The sequence below is a fragment of the Nuphar pumila genome, chromosome 10 (genome assembly GCF_984573655.1).
Source record: "Nuphar pumila chromosome 10, dmNupPumi1.hap1.1, whole genome shotgun sequence".
Taxonomy (NCBI): domain Eukaryota; kingdom Viridiplantae; phylum Streptophyta; class Magnoliopsida; order Nymphaeales; family Nymphaeaceae; genus Nuphar; species Nuphar pumila.
This window is the reverse complement of record NC_143258.1, coordinates 114,543,105-114,566,395: the sequence shown is the minus strand read 5'-3', so window position 1 is coordinate 114,566,395 and position 23,291 is coordinate 114,543,105. Positions and strand designations below refer to the sequence as shown.

Here is a 23,291-nt window from a genome sequence, read left to right as displayed (position 1 = left end):
CTTAATCTAAAAGCTCTTTATTCAATTCTGGATCGTCTGACACCCATAATCTCTATCCATACTACTAGGTGCAGATTCAACTCATCCTGCTGACAAGCTGCTATCATCTTGCTAAACTGTGGATCATCCTTTTGCTTATCAATGATACAGTCTATGAGATCAATTCTAACAACTGTATTAGCGATCTCGATCTTGCCCTACCTAGATCTAAAAGAACTCCACTGAATAAAGTCTTCTAGAAGCTTCTACTCTATGCAAATAAGACATGATATTCTACTCTCTTTTCTGCTTAGGGCATATGCAACTACATTAGCTTTTTTAGGGTGATAAGAGATAAAAAAATCATAGTCCTTTAGAAGTTTCAACCACCTACATTGCCTCATATTGAGCTCCTTATGGGAGAAGATATATATTTAAGGCTCTTGTGGTCCGATAAGACTTTAAATTGCTCTCCATACAGATAATGTCGCCATATTTTTAGAGCAAAAATAATTGTTGCTAGCTCTAGATCATATGTGAGATAGTTTTGCTCATGAGCCTTTAACTGACAAGACACATAAGAAATTACCTTCCTATGTTGCATTAAGACACATAACAGACCTACTCCTGAAGCATTACTATAAACAACAAAGTCGCTATGTCTTGAAGGAAGATTAAGCACTGGGGCTATAGTAAGCCTTCTCTTAAGCTCTTGAAAACTCTCCTCACACTGCTGTGTCCACACAAACTTCACACCCTTTTGAAGTAGCTTGGTCAGTGGCATTGTAATCTTAGAAAAATTGTAGATAAACCTCCTGTAATATCCAACGAGTCCTAAAAGATTGAGAATATACATGACTCTTCAGTTGCTTCCAATTCAATACAACCTCCACCTATTAAAATTCTAAATTTTATTTATCAACTTTCAATGAAATTTATAATTCTATAACCAAACATTATCATTTTATTGAAAGATTTTCTCACCATAGTTGGATCTACCGAGATCCCATCCTTAGAGTTTATATAACCTATAAACATTATCTGATCCAGCCAAAATTCACACTTAAAGAATTTGGCAAACAACTCATGCTCTTTGAGGATTTCTAAAATGATTCAGAGATATACACTGTGATCTTCTCTGCACTTTGAATAAATCAGAATATCATCAATAAAAATGATCACAAATAGATCCAGATAGGGTCGAAAGATCCTATTCATCAAATCCATGAAAGTCGCAGGAGCATTGTTCAACCCAAAAGGCATAACAAAAAACTCAAAGTGTCCATATCGAGTACGGAATGATGTGTTCTGGATGTCAGACTCCTTAATCCTCAAGTCGTGATAACCCGATCTGAGATATATCTTGGAAGCTACCTTCAACAAATTACCAAATTAAGTTAGAAAATCTATTTAACATGAGATTCAAATATCAAGGTATGAATCTAATCATACCTAAATCAATATTTACCTTGGTCGCTCTCAGTTGACTGAATAAATTGTCGATGTGCGGCAGGAGGTATTTGTTCTTGATCGTTGCTTGATTCAACATCCGATAATCAATGTACATACACATTGATCTGTCCTCCTTCTTTACAAAAAGCAGACACACCCCATGGTAAAACACTGGGCCATATAAACCCTTTGTCCAACAGTTCTTGAAGCTCCTTCTTTAAGTCCTCCAACTCTGTTGGTGCCATCCGATATGAAGCTTTAGATATTGGAGTTTTTCAAGAAACCAAATCTATAGCAAAATCAATCTTCCGTACAAGGGAAATTCTAGGAAGCTCCTCGAGAAACACATTTGGAAATCCTTTTACCACTTTGAGGTGCTCCAATGGAGTTACTTTAGGCTTCACTAGGGATACATTAGCCAGAAAGGCATCACATCCCTTTTCCACAAGGTGTTGGGCCTTTAAAGCTGAGATCATCCTTCTATCCTTGTATGTTTCGTGGCTCGATACTCTAGTATAGGTCAGTCTGAATGGTTAAACTGAATCCAATGTGCATGACACTCCACACAGGTATGGTGCTCGTCGAACCAGTCCATACCTAAGATAACATTATACCCGGTCATATCGAGCACAATCAGATTGTCAGATAAGTTCTACCCCAAAATCAAGTCCTCTACCTCTGATAAATAGGTATGAACACTAGTTCTACCACCTGAAGGTGTCACTATCTCTAGAATGTAATATAAGGTAACAAAGGATGATGCAATCATTTCAGTAAAATGAGTAGCCACAAAAGAGTGTGTGGCTCCAGTATCAAACAACACCTTAGCATTAGATCCTGCAATAAAAATAGCACCTTCAATGACATCAGCACCCTGCTCTAGCTTTGCCGTGGTCGTAGCGTAGACTCATCATGTGGCCTTCTTTTGTCCCTGTTGTGGTACTATGGGTGCACTATTCTCACCATCTTGTGCCACCCATTTGGGACTATCCTTGACGAAGTGCCCAAACTCGCCGCAATGTAAGCATGCCCTGGTATCTATTCTATACTTGACCTTCCCATGCGACCTTCAGCATCTAGGGCATACTTCCGCTCTTTATTGTTGTTGTTGGCGCACGTCGCCTCCCTACTGGTACTGTGGCTTCTTGGCAATTGGTACCCGGTGTTGACCTCCAGCCGTTCTACGAGTACTACTTTCGTCGCCACCCTTCTTTTGTGATTTCAGAGGCAGGATTTTTCTTCATAGCCTCCTAGTCCATATGCAACAAAATCGCCATCTCGATTGCTTGGTTCAGACTTTGGGGTCTACTCCCAAGCACTCTACTCCTCATACCATCTCTAAATCCCTGCACGTACTTCCTGACATGGGCTATGTCAGTGGTGTAAGTATTCAGGCAATACTTCTCGAGTTGCTTGAATCTCGTGGTATACTTCGCAACCGACAGTCCGCCCTACTTCAAATCTAGAATTTTTTGCATCTTCCGGTATCAAGTAAATTGAGTAAAGTAGGTCTCCATAAAGATCTCGGTAAACTGCTCCCAAGTCAAGGCCTGTAGCTGATCTGGGGTGTAGCGAACCTCTCAGATCGTGTCTCACTAGCTCTTGGCATCCTCCTTTAGTCCATAGGTGTCAAACCTGACTTTCCTGGTCTCCGAAACCTCAAAGATCTCGGTCAGTTGCTAGATCCAACTCTCAACAACATTTGGATCCTCCTTACCAGTGAATGACGGAGGGGCCATGTCCATGAATCGTTTAAAGTTCACCCTTTCACCAGAGTTCACGTTCCCCTCGTTATGACCACGTCTGTTGTCATTTCCTCCATTATTGGCGAGGTTCTGGCACGCCTGTGTTAGTGTATGGAGAACTCCCATCATGAAGTCTCTTTGTGCAATCCAACCCCGGGGTTGACATCCAGCCATCTATAAAATTAAGATTAATAATTTTATTTTGTTTATAGATCCTTAACTGTATATCGGATTTTGACTGACTTGTTTGACTTGACATTGATCAATTTAGGATGGCTCTGACACCAAAACCTATAACAACCTCGATTTATAGCTCGATTTTCTCATATATTTTTTTAAAAACTCAACAGAATAAATAAATCGGGATTGTCACATTTATTGTATCAAACCGTACACTAACTAAAATGCAAAAATCATAGTACATCAATATCAATTGAATTAAATTAAAGTAAAGTTCATATTATCCAATCGTCCAGTTACGAAACCATTCCTAAACCCAATGTCAAAGCCAACCAAACCTTCAAAACATGAAGAACCAAAACCACCACCTCAATAGGTAGAGTGCAAAGTCCAATAACAGCTGAACAATGTAGGATCACTCGACCTTCACAGAACCTAAAAATTTTACAAGTAAAAGAATTAGACAACCTGAGTCTGAGTAGACAATAACATACTTGCATAATGTACGATATTAAAACAGATTCAAACACAACCTCATATATCAGCTATGTAAGATATATCTCAACAGTCAATAACATAAAATCATGTTGTCAACAAAATAACAATTCAATTCAATGTACATCCATTTATGCTAAGATTTGTATCGATACAATAATTTATACACATGCATGAACAATTACAAAATGCATGAACATATACAAGATGCATGAACTTACCATTCCAGTGTTATTAGTCCTTCATGCATGAATAAATTCTGATCTTCAATTATCATTCTCTTGCTTAAATGATACATATCATGTTCTATCTGTATGCAATTCACATTCTTGTTTCACTTGCCAATATATGTTTGTGGGTACAATACAAACTTTGTCAGTATAGAGGTATGACCCAGGTTTATATTTTCAAGAAATTGTGTCTTATTAAACTGCATGGTGTCCCAACTATGACTACTCCAGAGAGGAAAATATAATTTTTAGAGAGTTTCTAACCTCATAAAACCCAATATACCAGATTTTCCTCATATGTCTTACCTACCACACCACAGACAAATCGTGGTAGTTCTCCTGGTTACAAGTCCTATGGATGGGGGACAAGAGCATCCTTTCGTGCTAAAACAATATCTCATAGAAGCGTCAGTACCAGGCTTACTCTCCCAATAAGCCACAAGATAATTATTATTTTTTTATTTCTTAATTAACTCTCTTATTAATCATGCCATTGCAAACATGCAACCACAGTTAGGGTTCATATGCAACAATATTCATGGCACTCTATGCACATGTTTGATTAGTCTCTAATAGAAAATCAATATAATAATACAATTATGATGCATTTACACAGTTAAAGTAGGCTAATCATTCATATTTATGCATGCCCAATTCAATCAATAATGAAATGCATCCATTTGACATGCATATTAGTCAAATATCTCATTTAAGCATCAATAAACATGCTGCATAAAGTAAAATACAACTAGGCACCAACACATGCTATATTATGTCATTCAGATTCCTGTTAACTCAAATTTGGAAAACCTACAAAAAATTACAAAAATCAAATTTTACTCTTAATATTTTATTAGGATTGACCCAACATCTCAAGAACACAATCTAAGAAACAGACATGAACAATTCATCATAATAAAATTAGGAAAATTCTAGAATTGAGCCCTATTCAAGAAAAATATCAGACATATCCTGTAAACTGCAGAAATTTATCCCGATTCGGGAAATTTCTCAGGATTTATAAAAAAATCTTTTGACAAAACCCTTTCTACATAATCTTCTTATACGTGTTTCCTTTTATCCAGATTTTTCATAGGTTTTTTTGATCAGTTTTTATTAAGGTTTTAGAACTTTTAAAATCTTTGGTCAAAACAGTCATGCTGGCAAGCAGAAAACCTGTACTCTGTTGCAATGGATGTTTCAATCTCAAAACTAAACTAAATGGAGCAAAAAAAGATTATAAATTCAAGCCCTGGATGTGTAAAACACTCTAGTATTTTTCTTTTAATTTATTGACTTCATTTTCATAGAGATATCGATTTTTTTCTGAAACTGGTCAGAGCAAAAAAAAGAAAGCAGAATAGCCAATATTTAAACTAATGCAAGATCTATTAAGCAAGAACAAAGATCATGGTGAAATTCATATAATCTTGATTTTTTATGCTCTAAACATATTTATAATATCATATAATACATCTTTGATCATATTCATGTTAATCTTGCTAAAACATTAACATCCATCATTAAAGAATCACAAAACCTTCATAGAACATCTCAAATATAATTTTATCTATGCAAAAATCACAACAAACATTAAACAACATGAAATCATAATTTATTTATGCACTAACATGTTGTTTAATTATGCTATAATGTATTAATATATCATATATGCTCAGATTAACTTTCTTTAACATAAAACATCAAAACCCTAAAATATTTTTGCCAAAACCTTCTTCAAAAATGATTTTCGTGTATCTTTAACCAATATCTAGGCAAAAGACAAATTTACAACATTAAGATCTATAAAGAAACACTAAAAAACATTTTTCTATATTCATTATACATGCTAAACAATCCAATAAAATACAAATCTAACTATTCACACGATTTTTACTTCTTAGGGTTTCAAAACTAGTCTTTTTCAAATCGCTTTCTGTAAACCGATCTTTCAAAACACCATTTTGGGTTTTCAAAAATCTTTTTTATGTAGATTTAATAACCATAAATGTTCTAGGCATAGATTATATGTAAATCCAAGCCCTAGATAAAAAAGCGGGTATGCTAATTCATCCTGAAATCGAACATCATGAAAGTAGAGATTCCTTACCGAAAACATGCTTTCTGCAACAATACCTTCCTCTACATGCACCTTATTCTGGGCTGGATTAGACCTTAACTAAGGTAGTTGCAGGTCCTTAATTGAGGTCTAGACTACCTTAATGGTTTGAAGAAAGAAGGAGATGCGAGGAAGAAGAAAGAAAAAAAGTAAGTTCCTTTTCTTCACTTTTTTTTTCTTAAATCTTGAAACAAGGGAGAGGGGGGGGGGGTCATGAGCCTTTATCTAGACCTCTCTCTCTAGAACACGAGTTTTAGAGAGAAAGAGAAACTAACCCCCTTTTATAATATATATTTTTTATATTTGATTTGCTATATTTGCTTTCTTCTAATTTAATTTAATCTAAAAGGGGGTGACGCCCCCTCTAGAAGACCTCAGGTGGATAGAGTTCTACTTTGTGTAGGACTCTATACTACCTTTTAAATATTATCTCTTTAATTATATTCATTTTTCTAATAATTTAATTAATATATATATCATAAATTATTTTATATTTAATATATATATATTTGACTTCATATTAGAGCCTACACAAGAGGGCCCACTGTGGGGACACCCCCTTGTGGATAGACCTCTCAATAGTTCAAACCATTTGGACTTCTTCCTCTCTTTATCTTCTATTAACTAAAAAAATCTATTTTTTTCTTTCTTTATCTATTTTATTTTTGTTATTATCTAATAATTTATTTTTTTTCCAAGTGGCATGACCATATGTGGGGTCCACCATGGATGTCCAGCCCATGGGACTCCTTATTCATAATTATACAAATTTTATATTTTAATCAAAATCCATGATTTATCCTTAATTGGATATTTTATTGGATTTTCTTAGTGGATTTTAAATCTAATTAAGATTTGATCCAATAAGAGTAAACCACATTAGATCTGTATCCATATTTAATTAATAAATCCACATCCTAATGAGGGTTCAAATTTGTCTTAAATTTTTATCAAATTAAATTAAATACCTACGCATGATTAAATTTTAATTTCATGCCTAATTAAATTCAATATTAAATTCTATTTTAATTATTGACTCAATTCAATTTATAATTTTAATCTCAAGTTGAAAATCTGATAAATTTCTAATTACATCAATTTAAAATATAAATAATAATTTAATAATTACCTAAAAATTATAGGCATTACAGCCTCAACTTCCCGCAACTGTTGTCTCAACTACTCAGCACCTGCAATTGTTTTAGTAGGAGGTTAGAATAACTCCCAGTAGAAATGCAATAATAAAACATATTTGCATAGAAACATGCATACATGAAATAATAATCTTTTCATGTAAATAAATAATTATTAGTACATATAAATAATAGTTCAATATTATATGCAATAATCTTACTCATGCATGATCATTCAATGCATACATGATCTACCATTGCAAGTGAAGCGATCATCGTAAGCATGAATAACTTATACTTCTTTTCATTCACATTTTCTTTCTTAGATGGTGCATATCATGTTTCACTATATGCAAAAAATACTTTTGTTTATCTTTTTTTATATTTTGCTAGTACAACACAGACAATACTCGGATTAGAGGCTCGACCTAGGGGTATATTCAATCAATTTGTATCTTATTACTTTGATATTGTTTTTTTTCTCCTATTATCTGGTGAGGGGCGATTCTACGAGAGAGAAACTCCAACACATGCATTATAATATACCAGACTTGATTTTCAGCTGAAACGATCTCACTATCACCCTACGGTACTGGTGACAGCTATCCCCTTATATTCATGGCTGAAAAAACAATCTTTTGTACTTTAATAAAATCTTATGCACTATAATGTATCCGCTTACTCTTTTATTATAAGCTATAAAAGAATTAACATACACATTCTTTATCATTTGATAAATTTTCTTTAATTGACGTACGTGCTTTAAAAAAATAAATAATCTTTAGCACAAGCATATGATTTCATTTAACCCATCATAAAATTATCGACCACCCATTTAAAGTACTAACATATGTCAATCTAGTTAACTATGCACAAGGTCAAGTGGCACTCGTTTTTTTATTTTCATCACTTTTCTTATATATTTTTTTTGCTTTCAAACGTACTCCAAATGTTGTGCGTTTCTACGAAAAGCAGGTCCTAAATTACCTGGTTTCCGGTCAAGGTTTTCTTCCTCATGAGAAAAAACACATTTTTAGGTCCGGATGGGTCTGACCCGTTTCTCTCCCCCCGCCTCCTAAGGCCAAAGGGACTAACGAAAATCTTGAAATCTTCTCCCTACACTGCCATGAGATTAGGATCGAAAGAACTATTTCGTCATTAATGAGAAAGGATTTGTCTCTAAAATAATCGGGGAAAACCCCTATGGGCTAGGGTTTCTTTTTCTCCCCCTCCCTATAAAAGGCGTTCTTGGAGGCGTCCCTTACCGCTGTGGCCGCCGCTTGCAGGAGGAGAAGCGAGAAAGCAGAAACAGAGCTAGCCGACGAACGTCTCAGGGAGGAGAGAGTTAGTGAGAGGAAGAAGATGAGGGCTAAGGTGAGTTTCTCGTCTTCTTGGTTGCCTCTGAGGTCGAGATCCTTATGCCGTAGGGTTTTGTTTTAGTTTGTTTTTTCCTGTAGCCCAGTCGTTTCTTCTTCTTGTGATTTGTTAGACGTAGGAACGGTCCGTTTCTCTACTTCTCAATTGCTTATTTGTTGGTTATCTATTTGGATATTGCATTTTCTTCTAGGGGTTTTTCCGGTCACTTTAAACCATAATCTGACCGTTTCTTTGGTTGAGGCCGCATTTTAGACCCTAATCCTGTGGGTCGCTTCAGATGAGCCGGTACAAGCTCGCGAGGATCGGTTTCATCTTCTTGGTTGCTTCGCCGGTGGAAATCCTGTAGGTCCATTGCTTATATTGCGCGTTCTTCTTCTAGGTTGCGTCTGTCCTTATGAGCCCTTGTCTGAATTGTTGCTTTGTTGAGGCAATACAAATTGCTGGGTCTTCTCTATTGTTATCTCCGGTGGATAAGGCATTTCTTGCATGTTTTTTAAGAGAACATGAACCCTAGGAGCTCTAATATGCGTGCTTATTCTCCTCCTGGGTCAGAATCGTTAGTGAAAATTGGCTTTCTTGTATGCTTTTATTCCGTTCCATTTTTCTTGTCCATCTGGTGGAGAATCTAGTATATGCATTAGTTAGGACGATAGGAGCTTAGATGAATTTCTTCCGAACCCTAAACCTCTGACTGGGTTTTCCCTGATGCTTACTTACTATTTGAGTTAGGGTTTATGTCAAAACCTCATCGCCCTCTATGGTTTCTATTCTCTTGACGTTGACTGGAGGCTAGAGGACTAGATCTCCTATGGTTTCGTGCTTGAAAATAGCTCCGTGTCATTCGGAGATTTTGGTTTTCTTTGAATCATATTTTGATAATCTCTGCATAAAAGGCAGGGGAAGATGCTTGTTTTACTTTAATCATTGTAGACTGTGAGTTTCTACATTTTTACTGTACGAAGTTTGGTTTGGGTCTTCATCTTTTTATGTAGATGTTCTTGTGTATTAGACTGTAGATTACCTTCACTGCATTATTCTTTCCTTGGTGGTTGACCATGACACGGAAGAGGCCCAGGCAACAGTATGGTTGAAACAAAATCAAAACCGGAATGCAAATACATACCAGTATATGCCATGAATGCGACGGGCAGGTGCTCAGTGTTCTCTTCAGCCTATAGACTACCACGATGAGCCCAGGCCTTAGTTTGATGGTGAGCAGGATGCTAAATCCAATGGGAATTACTAGAATGTGGGTAATAAGGCTAGGGTGTTAGCTTTTGGCTGATAGCTCTCGTCATACATACAACCCAACCTCTCCTTTTATAATATGAGATCCGGGTGGTTACGCGGTCTCTCCATATTCACACCACATTCACGTAACTTTCACCCCACTAACCCCTATTAACTACTCACTAAACAACCTACTAACGGTGTCAAAGCGAGTCACCTTTATGGGTTGGACCCAGACCCAAAATGTCTAACATTCTTCTACTTGACCCATTAATACTAAAAGTATACTAAATCGAAGTTTATACCGTTGTCTCAATTTAATTTTTCATGTGGTTTACATGCTATCATGTGTCATAAGAATGAATCAAATGAGTCATGGAGATGAACATCTCTTTATGAAATATCATATTTTCATATACTATAATACAATTCATTTTCAATGCTTTAATATGTTAAGATTACTTTTATGAATAGGTTGATCTCTAACCCATTCTATTGGTCCTTTAATATTATTATTCTGTTATTATCTCTAACCAAATGAGAGATCTTTTATGTAAAATCAATAATACACAAAGCCATAAATAATCAATTTTCACAAATGTGATCACATACACTGTATTGTCATACATTAGAAAGAATCAAACAGACACATCTCCTTTACACGTTGAGAATATAATCTCGATGTTAGCATTTTAATAAGGGGATCCACACTTATTTCCTTCGTACCAATTGTATCAATACATACCAGATGATTCTAAGTCTTGTCCACAATACCAAAACCCATAATGAAGCTTATAATCTATATGGTTTGAGATAAAATCTTGTATAAAATCAATAATTTCTGTCTTAATGGATTTCAGAAATTCCTTCACTATCCTGCAGTGAGAGATGACACTTTAAATATTCTTAGTCACTCGCGATTGTAAAAATATGCTAAGATTATTCGAACACTCCCACTTCTCATGAACATTATTTTAAGCGCTCTCATTTTTCATAAACAACCTTCAGAATGACTGTTCTATTCTATGTATGAGTGAGAGAAATTGCTCTATCCGAGATTTATATTGAAAACGTAAATGTGACATATCGTATTATTCACCTTTTTTGAGACAAGCATAATTAAACCATTATCGTTCCACTTTGGTGGAAACAACAATACTCATAGTTGCTTCGTCTTCTCAATTCACAAGAAATTGATTTCAGTCAGTGAAACTAATAGATCATGTAATCAGAGACATCACTGTACCTTTGGGTACGAACATACTTCATAGACTGGAATACACATCTACTATTACACCCTGTGTGAATTTGGAACACAACCTACCTGTTGGGTATAAACGTTTTCATAAAGTCACACACAATCATAATAACGAATCTTAATACGGTTCAAAGAATCCTCAATCAACACAATTCAGATCACTTTGGTGATTGCATGAATTGGTCAATCAAGATCTTTTACTAAAAACATGTTTGTATTATAAAGCATGCCTATGCACACATGTTAATACATGTATATTCATGACAAAATATATATTATATTGTCAAAATACTAGTTTATGCTTCAACTTGTATACATAAACTAATTTTGATGATAAATGTAACACCTCGAAATTTAACCAAATTTTAAGGATTTTTTTTAAACAACGAAAATATTCGATTTAACCAGGCTAAGCATTTCTGGCGCATTACATGAATCTTCAAAGCAATTAACGTTTCATTTCTAATAAAAAGTTTAAAACATAAGACCAGAGTTTGAAATAACTGAATAACACATTTAACAATAACCAAATTCATGCTTAACATTATGCATAACTTAACCAATATAAAAAAACATATGAATTAACATGCAAAAGTTATGCTTTCATTAACAATGAACACTTATAAAGCATAAAAAAATAACAAAAACAAGCTCATATGAGTAAAACCTGGGGTTTTCAAGCTGAAAACAATATGAAAGCACCTCGAACCGGTCTTAAACAACTCTGAATCGGTCATTCATTTAAGGGTTCTGAATCGGTTCTGGACTTAATGAACCGATATAATACTTGAATAAAAGCTTATAAAATCCTATAACCAAATAAAAAAAACTTTATCTTTTCATGGATTTATAAAAACAGGGTCTATACGTCTCGAAATCAGTGAAAAATCAACCAGAACCAATCAAAAATGGCTTCGAACTGGTCCCAGAAAGGGCTGTATCGGTCACTGATCCGGTTCAGGTTTAAAGTGTTTGGATCCTGTTAGAGATCCTATCCAATCCATAATAGAACTCAGGTTTGACCCGATCCAAATAGGACCCGAGTCTAACACGATCCAAACATGATTCAGGTTTGACTCGGTCCAAAAAGGACCTTGGTCAGACCCGATTTGAACTGGATCCGGGTCAGACCTGGTCTAAACTGGACCCGGGTCATACCCGGTCCATATGAAAACCCCCAAAACCCTCATTGGATGAGTTTTCTGGGGTTTCGACCATGTGTCATCGATTGAAAAAAGGGGAGGTGCTTCGGTTTATTGTCGGCATCATCAACAGACGAATAGGTCATCCTTTGCACAGAGGTGACCCGGTCAATTATGAGAAATTGAAAACCCTTTTTTGGTTTTCTGTTTTCTCTGAATTTGATGTTGTTGAGCATGTCGAAGGAGACTTCGCTAGGGAGTAGGAGCTACCTTTGTCGCTGGTTGTCATCGTCGGAAGAGGGGATTGTTGTCGGTCGTCGCAGCTTTATCGGTGGCGTTTGTAGTACGGCAGCAACGTGTGTCTTGCCTTACCTCTCGCTGGCGACACTAGGTGTTGTCGGGGGGAAGGTGAGCAGGTTGCCAGACGACGACGTGGGTGACAAGGGTCGACGCGGTGGTAGTTTTTGGTTTTTGAGAAACCGTCTTAGAAACCAAAAACCCTTGTCCATTTTTATTGGCTTATTTTTTGGGGTCCGGACCGGGTTTTCCAACCCTGTATCGAAGCTCGATCTAGACCCATTTTGGGTGGATTGAGTTTTTTGATATCTCGGTTTTGCTCAGGTCTAGGTCGGATCCGAATAGCCCGGTTTTCGTATGGATTGGTTTGGAGCCATTTTTGATTGGTTCCTTTTGGTTTTTCACTGGTTCTGAGATGTAGAGACCCTCTTTTCATAAATCCATGAAAAGACAAGGTTTTTCTTATTTGGTTATAAGGTTTTATGCGCTTTTGTTTATGTATTATATTGGTTCATTAGGTTCGAAACTGGTTTAGACCCTTAGATGAATGATCAGTTCAGAGCCATTTCAGATTAGTTCGAGGTGTTTTCGAACTATTTCCAGTTTAAGGACCTCGGGTTTTACCCATATGAGCTTGTTTCAGTCATTTTTTATGCTTTATAAGTATTCATTATTAAGAAAGCATGACTTGTACATGTTAAGTCATGTGTTTTATATTGGTTAAGTTATGTATAATGTTTTTAAGCATGACTTATGACTAAATTCATGACATTTTATCATCAAAATTAGTTTATGCATATAAATTGAAGCATGAACTAAATATAGATGCTTTACACATGTGTGCATGGGTATGCTCCATAATACAAATGTTTTCAGTGAAAGATCTTGATTGATCGATTCATGTAATCACCAAAGTGATATGAGTTGTGTTATTGAGGATTCTTTGGACCGTATTAAGATTCATTATTATGATTGTGTGTGACTTTATGAAACAACCTTTTTACCCAAATGTAGGTTGTTGTGTTCTAAATTCACAGAGGGTGTAATAGTAGATGTGTACTCCAGCCCATGAAGCAAGTTCGTACTCAAAGGTATAATGCTGAATTGTATCTAATTACATGATCTGCTAGTTTCACTTGTGAATTGAGGAGACATAGCAATTATAAGTATTATCGTTTTCATCAAAGTTTAACGATAATGACTCAATTATGTTTGTCTCAGAAAAGGTGAATAATAAAGGGTCTCACATTTACATTTTCAATATAAATCTTGTATAGAGCAATTTATCTCTCACTCATACGGAGAATAAAACAACCATTCTAAAAGTTGTTTATGAGAAGTGGGAGCACTTAAAAGGACTTTGATGAGAAGTGCGAGTGTTCGAATAATCTTAGCCTGTTGCTTTTGCAATCACGAGTGACTAAAAATATTTGAGGTGTCATCTCTCACTGCATGACATTGAAGGAATTTTTGAAATTCATTGGAGATAGAAATTATTGATTTTATCTCTGGTCATATGGATTATAAATTATAGGTCTTGGTATTGTGGACTCTATTGAGAGACCACTAAAGATCTTTTGTGATAATGAAGTAGCTGTGTCCTTTTCAAATAACAAGTGCTCAATCCTGTGTCGACACATGGAGTTAAAATACTTTGTTGTTAAAGAAAGGACTGAGAATCATCTGGTATGTATTGATACAATTGGTATGAATGAAATAACTGCGGATCCCCTTATTAAAAGGCTAACATCGAAATTATATTCTCAATGTGTAAAGGTTATATGTCTGTTGGATTCCTTCTTATGTATAACAATATATTATATGAGATCACATTTGTGAAAATCAATTGATTCTCTATGGCTTTGTGTATTATTGATTTTGCATAAAGGATATTCTCTCTATGCAAAATCAACATATAATATATTGTCATACATCAGAAGGAATCAAACAGATACATCCCTTTTACACGTTGGTAATATAATCTCGGTGTTAGCCTTTTAATAAGGGGATCCACAGTTATTTTCTTCGTACCAATTGTATCAATACATACCAGATGATTCTCAGTCTTTTCTTTAACAACAAAGTTTTTTAACTCCATGTGTCGACACGAGGTTGATCTCTTGTTATTTGAAAAGGACACAGTTGTTTCATTATCACAAAAGATCTTTAGTAGTCTCTCAATAGAGTCCACAATACCAAGACTCATACATGATCCGGGACTTGCAGGCTGAAATAACTGTCTTGAGAAGGGCCCTCAGAACCCCGTCACTTATTGACAAGCCGCGGGTTAAAGTGTAAGAACCAAAAGGCTTTAATAGCACGAGAAACTCTAAGGATTTGGAGGATTTTTTTTGGAATATGTAGCAGTTCTTTAAGGCCTCCCATACGAACGAGGAATAAGTCACTATGGCGAGCATGTATCTAAACGGAGATGCAAAACTTTGGTGGCGTACCAAATTTGGAGGACGATGCCAATGCTCAACGGTATGCCAATGCTCAACGGTATGCCAATGCTCAAATGAAGAAGGAACTCAAGGCACAATTTCTTTCTTCCAATGTAGCGTGGCTAGCCCGAGAGGCACTTCGGTGTCTTCGACAGACTGGGACGGTTCGTGAGTACGTCAAGTCTTTCTCTGCTCTGCTACTTGATGTGAAAAACATGTTTGAAGAAGATATGAACCTTTTAATTTCATTAGCGAATTGGCTCCTAGGGCACAGACTGAGTTGCGTCGTTTCAAGGTGAAAGATTTGCCGTCGGCCTTCGTTGTGGTCGACCGACTGGTGGATTACAAGGCCCACACTGTTGGCGATTCGACCAAGTCTGGGCCGAAGATGGGGAAGCCTGGCAAGAAAGTGACCCCAAGAAGGCTTCGATGGAGGAAAGAACTAAGGTAGAAACAACTAAGTCTACTACCTACTCAAGTTGTTTCATTTGTAAAGGCCCTCGTAGAGCCAGAGATTGCCCCCAAAAGAAGTCTATGAATGCGGCTGTCATGGTGGATACAACCAAAGCAAAAGCAACGACGGTCGTGGAGATGTTCCGTCTGAACCCGTTGAGGATAGTAAGTGCTCTCCAACAAAAATCAGTAAAGGAAGCACTACTAAGTCCCAGATTGTTGTATGTTGTTGTTTGTATCAACGAATGTTTTGTCTATGCGATGGCGGACACTAGCTATACCCATAATTTTGTGGCGTCTAGACTTGTAAGGGAACTTGGATTGAAACTAAGTATGAGCAATTGCCAAGTTAAGGCCATTAACGCTTCGCCGTCCAACGTTAGTGGTGAAGTACATATGGTACCTGTGCAAGTGGGATCTTGGCGCAGACTGTGCAACTTCATGGCTTGTATGTTGGAGGACTTTAATGTTATGTTGGGAATCGAGTTCTTCACTCATGCCAAGGCTTTAGTTGCTCCGTACCTTAGATCACTTGTGATCATCGATGATTTGGCTCCAAGCATGGTCCCTTTGGAGTCAGCAACATAAAGCAGGATGAGTATGATGTCGGCCCTGCAACTTAAAGATGGACTAAGACGTGGCAAGGTGACTTTACTTGGCCACTTTTAAGGAACTCTAAGAGGATACTTCCTCTAGTCCTTTGCCCCTTAGTGTGCAAACAGTTTTGGAAGAATATGCAGACATTCTTCCAAATGAGATGCCGAAGGAGTTGTCGCCCCGGAGAGATATGGACCACTCAATTGAATTGGTGCCTGGTGCTCAACCACCGGCCCAAGTCCCTTATCGAATGTCGCCCCCAAAACTTGTCGAACTGCGATGACAATTGGATGAGCTGCTACAAGCATGGTATTCAGCCATCCAAAGCCTCTTATGGAGCCCTTGTGTTATTCCAAAAGAAGAAAGATGGGTCGTTACGCTTGTGCATTGACTATCGGGCATTGAACAAACTTACCATAAAAAACAGATACCCATTGTCCCGTATCGAGGATCTTTTTGATCAACTTGGAGTTGCAAAGTTCTTCACCAAACTTAACTTGCGCTCTGGATGTTATCAAGTGCGCATTGCTGCAGGCGATGAGCATAAGACCACTTGTGTAACTCGGTATGGCTTGTATGAGTTCTGTGTCATGCCGTTTGGGCTAACCAATGCCCCGACAACTTTCTGCAATTTGATGTCTAATGTTTTTTGCCCGTATCTTGATGAGTTTGTTGTGGTATATTTGGATGACATTGTGATCTTTAGCCAAAGTTTGGATGACCATATCCAATACTTGCAACTAGTTTTGGAGAAATTGAGGGAAAATATGTTTTACTTAAAACTTGAAAAATGTGTCTTTGCCCAAACAAGAGCCCTATTTTTAGGGCACTATGTAGGGAATGGAAACATGAAGATGGTGGAGACAGATGCATTTGATGTTGCCTTGGGAGGAGTCTTATTGCAAGATGGGCATCCAGTTGCCTATGAAAGTCGGAAACTCAATGACACTGAAAGGAGATATACAATGCATGAAGAAATGACCGTCGTGGTACATTGCCTTCAACTTTGGTGGCATTATCTATTGGGGAGCCCCTTTGTTGTCCACACCGACAATGTGGCCATCAGTTATTTCTTGACTCAGAAAAGGATCTCACCAAAGCAGGCCTGGTGGCAAGATTTTCTTGTCAAATTCGATTTTCAGATAGTGCACGGGTCGGGTAAGGCTAATATGGCCGTCGATGCATTGAGTCGAATGCCTCATATCTTGGCTGCAATGCAAGTACAAGGGGACTTGTTGCTGAAGACCAAGGAAGCAACAAAAAAAGTCCCTACTATGGTGCGGTTGATGCAACTTATTCATGAGGGCACCTATCGACGCTTTTTGGGCCCAAGATGGGGTGATTTATGACAAAAGCAATCGAGTGTATGTACCAATGACTGGTGGCTTGAGAAAGGAACTATTAAAAGAATATCATGATGCTCAATGGGCCAGGCATCTTGGCCAAGACCACACGATGGCTTTGATGGAACATGGGTTTTATTGGCCAAAGGTGGGAGGAAGATATTCGGCATTATGTTCGGACTTGTCTTGTATGTTAGCAAGACAAAGTTAATCGACAGAAACCTGGCGGCTTACTTGACCTCTTGCCAATTCCAAATTGGCCTTGGCAAAGTGTGTCGATGGATTTTATTACTGGCTTGCCAAAGGTGGACGACAAGACCTCTATTTTGGTGATCGTGGATTGATTCTCCAAGTATGAAACCTTTGTTCTTACCCCCAAGAATTGCTCGGTAGAGGAAACAGCCAAGCTATCATCAAACACTGCGGAATGCCGCTGGACATAGTCGGTGACTGGGATACTCGGTTCACTGGCCGCTTTTGGAGTTGCCTCTTTGAGTTGCTGGGGACAAAGCTAAACCTTTTGACCAGCAACCACCCTCAAAGCGTCGGACAGACTGAGAGGGTGAATTCTATCTTAGAAGAATATTTGCACCATTATGTATCGGCCAACCAACAAGATTGAGTTGATCTACTTGATGTCACCCAGTTTTGTTATAACTTGCATCGGAGTAGCTTGACAGGCAAGAGTCCCTTCGAGTTGGCTACATGCCAACAACCCCTTACACCGCTGGATGTGGCTCCTTCGGTTCAAGGAAGATGCCCTTCCGCTGTCAAGATGATCTGGGTTAGGCAAGAGCATCTCGACGAGGCCCATGACTATTTGTCTAAGGCGGTGAAACGAATGAAAAAGAATGCTGATAAACGCAGGCGGCCCCTCGATTTTGAAGTTGGTGATAAAGTTAAGTTGAAACTTACACCACATATCTGGAAAAAGATCAGTAGTAAGACTGTGCACAGAGGACTTGTTGCCCGCTATGATGGCCCCTTTACGGTGATCTGAAGGATAGGCAACATGACTTATAGGCTGGCTTTGCCGACTCGCATCAAGTCTCATTTGTTTTTCATGTAAGTTTTCTTAAACCTTACTTGGAAGATGAACAAGATCCAAATTGGTCGCACCCTCTTCATGCTCCTCTAAGCATTTCCAAACAGTTCGATCGGAAAGTGGAATGCATTGTTGACCATCGACTTAAAGGCCACAACAAGGCCAATTATTATCATGAGTTCTTGGTCCAATGGAGGGGCTGACCATAAAGTGAACGAAGTTGGGCACGAGAGAGTACTCTGTGGCAATTTGAAGACAAAGTCTAAGAGTATCTCGCGGCTTTGACTAGGACGTTGAACATCGTGAGTGGGAGAGGCCTGTAACACTGGAACTTATGGGGACCAAGCGAAAGGTCTTGGCCCCGACGAGCCAATGGTGTGAGTGGCCATTGGAAGCTAACATGCGACTGACAGACGGAGTGACTGCCAACGCACAAATCCCAAAGGGTGGACATATTGGGCAGCGACTACACTAGAAGGCAAGGCAATTCGGCTAAGGCATTCGGGCTCAAAGCTACATAGGCAGTAGGCGGTGTCTGCAAAGCTAACATGAGCAAGCGGATGTTTGGCGGGAAGTGTTTGACGCACAGCAAATGTGCTGCGGGCGGAACCGTTAGGCGAGCGGCAAGTGCGCTGCGTGCGGAACCGTCAGGCATGCGGCAAGTACGCTGCGTGCAGAACCGTCAAGCGTGCGGCAAGTGCGTTGCGAGCGGAATTGTCAGACGGTTGCAAGTGGGCTTCGTGCGAAACTGCAAGACGTGCGGTAGTTGAACTTCAAGCGGAAGGAGTTTGGGCGAGGCGTGCGGAGACCTCAGCCATGAAGTGTGCGGCTTCATGCGAAACTGCTGCGGCGTGGGGGTAAGTGGGTGCCGGATGCGGCACCCACTAAGTGCATTCAACCCTTCAATAAATTGAAGGGCGGACTTTTTAAAGGATGTGCTCGTCTCTTCGAAAAAGGAGAGAAGACTGCTTGTAATTGGCTAAGTGTAAAAAGGGTTCCCGTGAATAGAAAAAGAGGAAAAACCCTTTTTTGGGGAAGCTTCGGTGTGTCCTACGTTGGCTGAAAAGGGCTGCTAAGTCTATGCAAGGTTCTAAAAGACTTAGGCTGTGCAAGCTTAAATTTAAAATTTGTCCAACAGTCCTCCCTTGAGAGGCAATCGATTTTTCCTTTGTCTGTGTTGTTTGGTGAACGCTCTGATAGCAAACTTGGTTTGAGTTCGTTGGGATCAATGTTATGAAAAGTCTTGAGGGAAGAAGAAGAAGAAGAGAGAGAGAGAGAGAGAGAGAGAGAGAGAGAGAGAGAGAGAGAGAGAGAGAGAGAGAGACCTAACCCATTGGGCCTGCCCCATTCTTCTCTTTTTTTCCCTCCTTTTTAAAGCCTTTTAAATTTGGGTCGAATTGGGGTCAAAGCCTCCATTTGACCCAAGCAAGATGTGTGTGCTTCCTGAGGTGCCCAAAGCTTACTCAATGCCTATGAGGCCCACGCCTCATAGGTTTTGTGTTATACCAGCCTGCCTCAAGGCAGGAAGGCCCTCTCCTTGAGGTGAGGCACCTGCTTTTCACCACACTGGTTGGGATAAAGGCAACCAGATGTTCTCGGTTTAATTATAAAATAATGGTGCTACTTAATCTTCTTGTCTTTGTTGATGCAGTGGAAGAAGAAGCGCATGAGGCGTCTCAAAAGGAAGCGCCGAAAGATGAGGCAGAGGTCGAAGTAGACGCCACTGCCATTTGATCTAGGGAATGGCGGTTGCCTTCGTTGCTTAGCCATCTTGTTGCAGTTACGAGGGGGCTTCTCCCTTTCATCCTGTATTGTGGAAGGCAGGCTTTTGGGAGAACCAAAATGACCCTTGCTTTTGTTTTCCTTATTTCGAATTTGCGAGTTTTAGGTAAAAGCTTTCTATTAGTCTGAGGGGCTCTTTGTAAAACCTTTGATCGTTGAAAGAACCATTTGATTCAGTAGTATGCATACATTGTGACATGATTTTTTTTGTCCACCATATCATGTTTTATTCTTGTGATGTCTCAACTTCATAAAGGGTGCTGGAACTGCTGATTTCCTATTTGGCATGCGGTTATGGTAACCTTCATTGGATTATGATTCCTGAACCAATGTCAAAAGTGAGTATTAGTGGGTTGAAGAAGGGCATACAACTATCCATTATCGATTCCATTTTTTTTATGCTACTGCTTAGCATGCCACTCCACTGCTGATGACCCAACCGATCATCTCAACATTTTTTGGGGCGGACACCACACCTATACTGAGAAATGCCAAGATGAATGGCTGTCAAGCAGGTCTCTGCATGCCCACCATGCAGTGGCGCTTTATGTGATCGGAATGGGTAAATTCAGCCTGTTAGATTATTATTAAGGCAGGAAATATTTTTTTTTTAAGTTTTAGATATGCCTTAATTTCATTAGCGTGATGGATATTTTTATTTTTTGTTTTTTGATGAGCAACAGTTCCATGCAAAATTTCTGCCTTAAGGATTACTAAATATCTGAGGCATTTTTATGACTGTCGAATTTGGGCGATTCTAAACCAGTTAAAGGAATAGCATATCATGGTCAAGTTTAATATCGGAAACTAATCTCTTTTGCCAACCACATCACATATCGGTTATAAATAGCTTATATGCTGTTAGTTTTTTGGCAACTTAGTTACTATTAAAATCTACACAAGCTCAGTAAATTTTATGCTGATTAACGAGGTGCGGAAGAGGCATGTGTGCCTAAGGGTGTGCTGGGTTATGTGCTGTGTGCAAGGTTTGACACGGGGGTGTATTAGTATGTGGCATGGGCATAGGCATAGGCATAGGCATAGGCATAGGCAGCAATGAGCGTGAGTGTGTGCGAAGTGCATGAGAATTGCTCTTTGGAATATGGATAGGCTCGACATGGCGTGTGGGATGCAGTTGGGTCAGTCTCGTAGCATGGCAGGGCCATTTGGGGCATGCCTGCATGTGCAGTTGGCCTACGGGCCAAGTGGCATGCACAACACAAAGCGTAGTGCAGGCCATTGCCGCATGCACAGTGTGTAGCATCGTGTGTGTGTGTGTGTGTTGTGTTCCATTGAGGCAAGCGCATGTGCATGTGCAATGCCGTGGCAAGCAACGTCAGGCAGCACATGTGATGTTCCCATTGCATGCACACAACTTCAAGGCGATGTGCATTTGAAGTTGTTGCAGCCAAGATTGAAAGTTTGCATTTGACAAATTGTTATGGCCTTTTTTTCTGCATCTTCTTGATTCACGTAAAGAGGGAGATTGACAGGTTGGCTGGACTGTACGACACTCTGTTTGCCTTAAGTGAGGAGTTATGTAAGCCTAGCGGAAGCGAGATCGATCAGAGTCATGTATATCCCATGTATGCTTAGCACAACAAAATATTGGAAACGATAGAGTCAATGCCAATTGTTAGTGCGAAGAACTTTCAAGCTTACGAGGGACGGGTGTGTCACCTTCCTTTGACGAGTGCACAAGCAGTCGATGGTGAATATAGCCAGCTACACATCCGAATAAGCATCACAGACCTTAGAGTGAACATCGAGTTTCAAAGACGCACTGAACGAGGGGTATATTGCATTTTCGCACCTGTGAGCCCCGCAGAACGTAGCGTGCGCCTCACGGGAATCCCCTACTACGATGGAGAAGACCTTTCAGCCCCTAGCCTAAGCCAGTTGCTAGTTGACGCAGTGAAGCTCCCTAGGAAGAAGGAATCATCGCCACTCCACATGCACTTGTCGAGCCCTTCATAAGGGTGCAAGGTTGGACTGCAAGGCGGGCGACCATAGCAAGCCCCGTGCATGCATGCTGATTCCCATAGAAAATTTGCATACTCGTGAGCACCCCCGTGCACTCTGATGTACTACTCACGAGATATAGATGGTGCACCAATGCAAGTCAAGCTAAAGGTCTCCTATATAGGTGTTATGGGCGTTGACCCCTTGCCAATAAGAGTAACCCCAAAATTCCTTTAAAATGCGCTAGTTTTGTTCTCAATGGAGTTCCCGAGTGTAAACTTCATATTTTGTCAAAACGATCATATCGGGGTCTTCGTCACATATGAATGCAAGGAGATGCACGACCCTGTAATTCTCAACATGCAAGGAGATGCACAAAACGAAAAAGTAAAAAAAAAATTATGGTTTCTCAAAGGTTTTTTGGGTTCTTGCCAACTAGGAGCCAACTCTCATAACACATATAGTTGACTTGTTTCTCAACCCGTCGGCCAGTATGTGCTGCATGTTATTCATTCTAAATCATACTTCTCATTTATTTAATAATGAACCTTCATAACACACACACACACACATATATATGTATATATATATATATATATATATATATATATATATATATATATATATATATATATATATATATATATATTTTTTTTTTTTTTCAACCCTCCATAACTCCAACATTCAACAAACATTTTCAGTTATAATTCAACAAGCATTTGCATTTAGACATTTACAAGATATTTTTTACTTAATTACAATGATTTACAATTACGAAACACCATTCAGTTTATAATTACATTGATTTACAATAAATCACTGTTACATTCAAATGTTTATAATTATATTGATTTACAATAAATCACTATTACATTTAAATGTTTATAATTACATTGATTTACAATGATTCACTGTTATATATATACAATTGAAGATGAAAGTCTTGTGGATGCTTCGGGTGCACACAGAGGTCCTTGATGGCCTGATCCTTGTTAGTAATAAGGTCAACTTGAGTTCGTATAATAAAC

At 38.6% G+C, this 23,291-nt stretch overlaps 1 long non-coding RNA gene across 1 annotated transcript; it reads left to right on the top strand.

The window, feature by feature from the left end:
• The first annotated feature begins 8,570 nt into the window (after window positions 1–8,570).
• Window positions 8,571–20,518, top strand: LOC149827988 (uncharacterized). The gene is made up of 2 exons (XR_016435005.1): window positions 8,571–8,707; window positions 20,171–20,518. It is a non-coding gene; the product is annotated as an uncharacterized LOC149827988 (long non-coding RNA).
• Window positions 20,519–23,291: the final 2,773 nt, after the last annotated feature.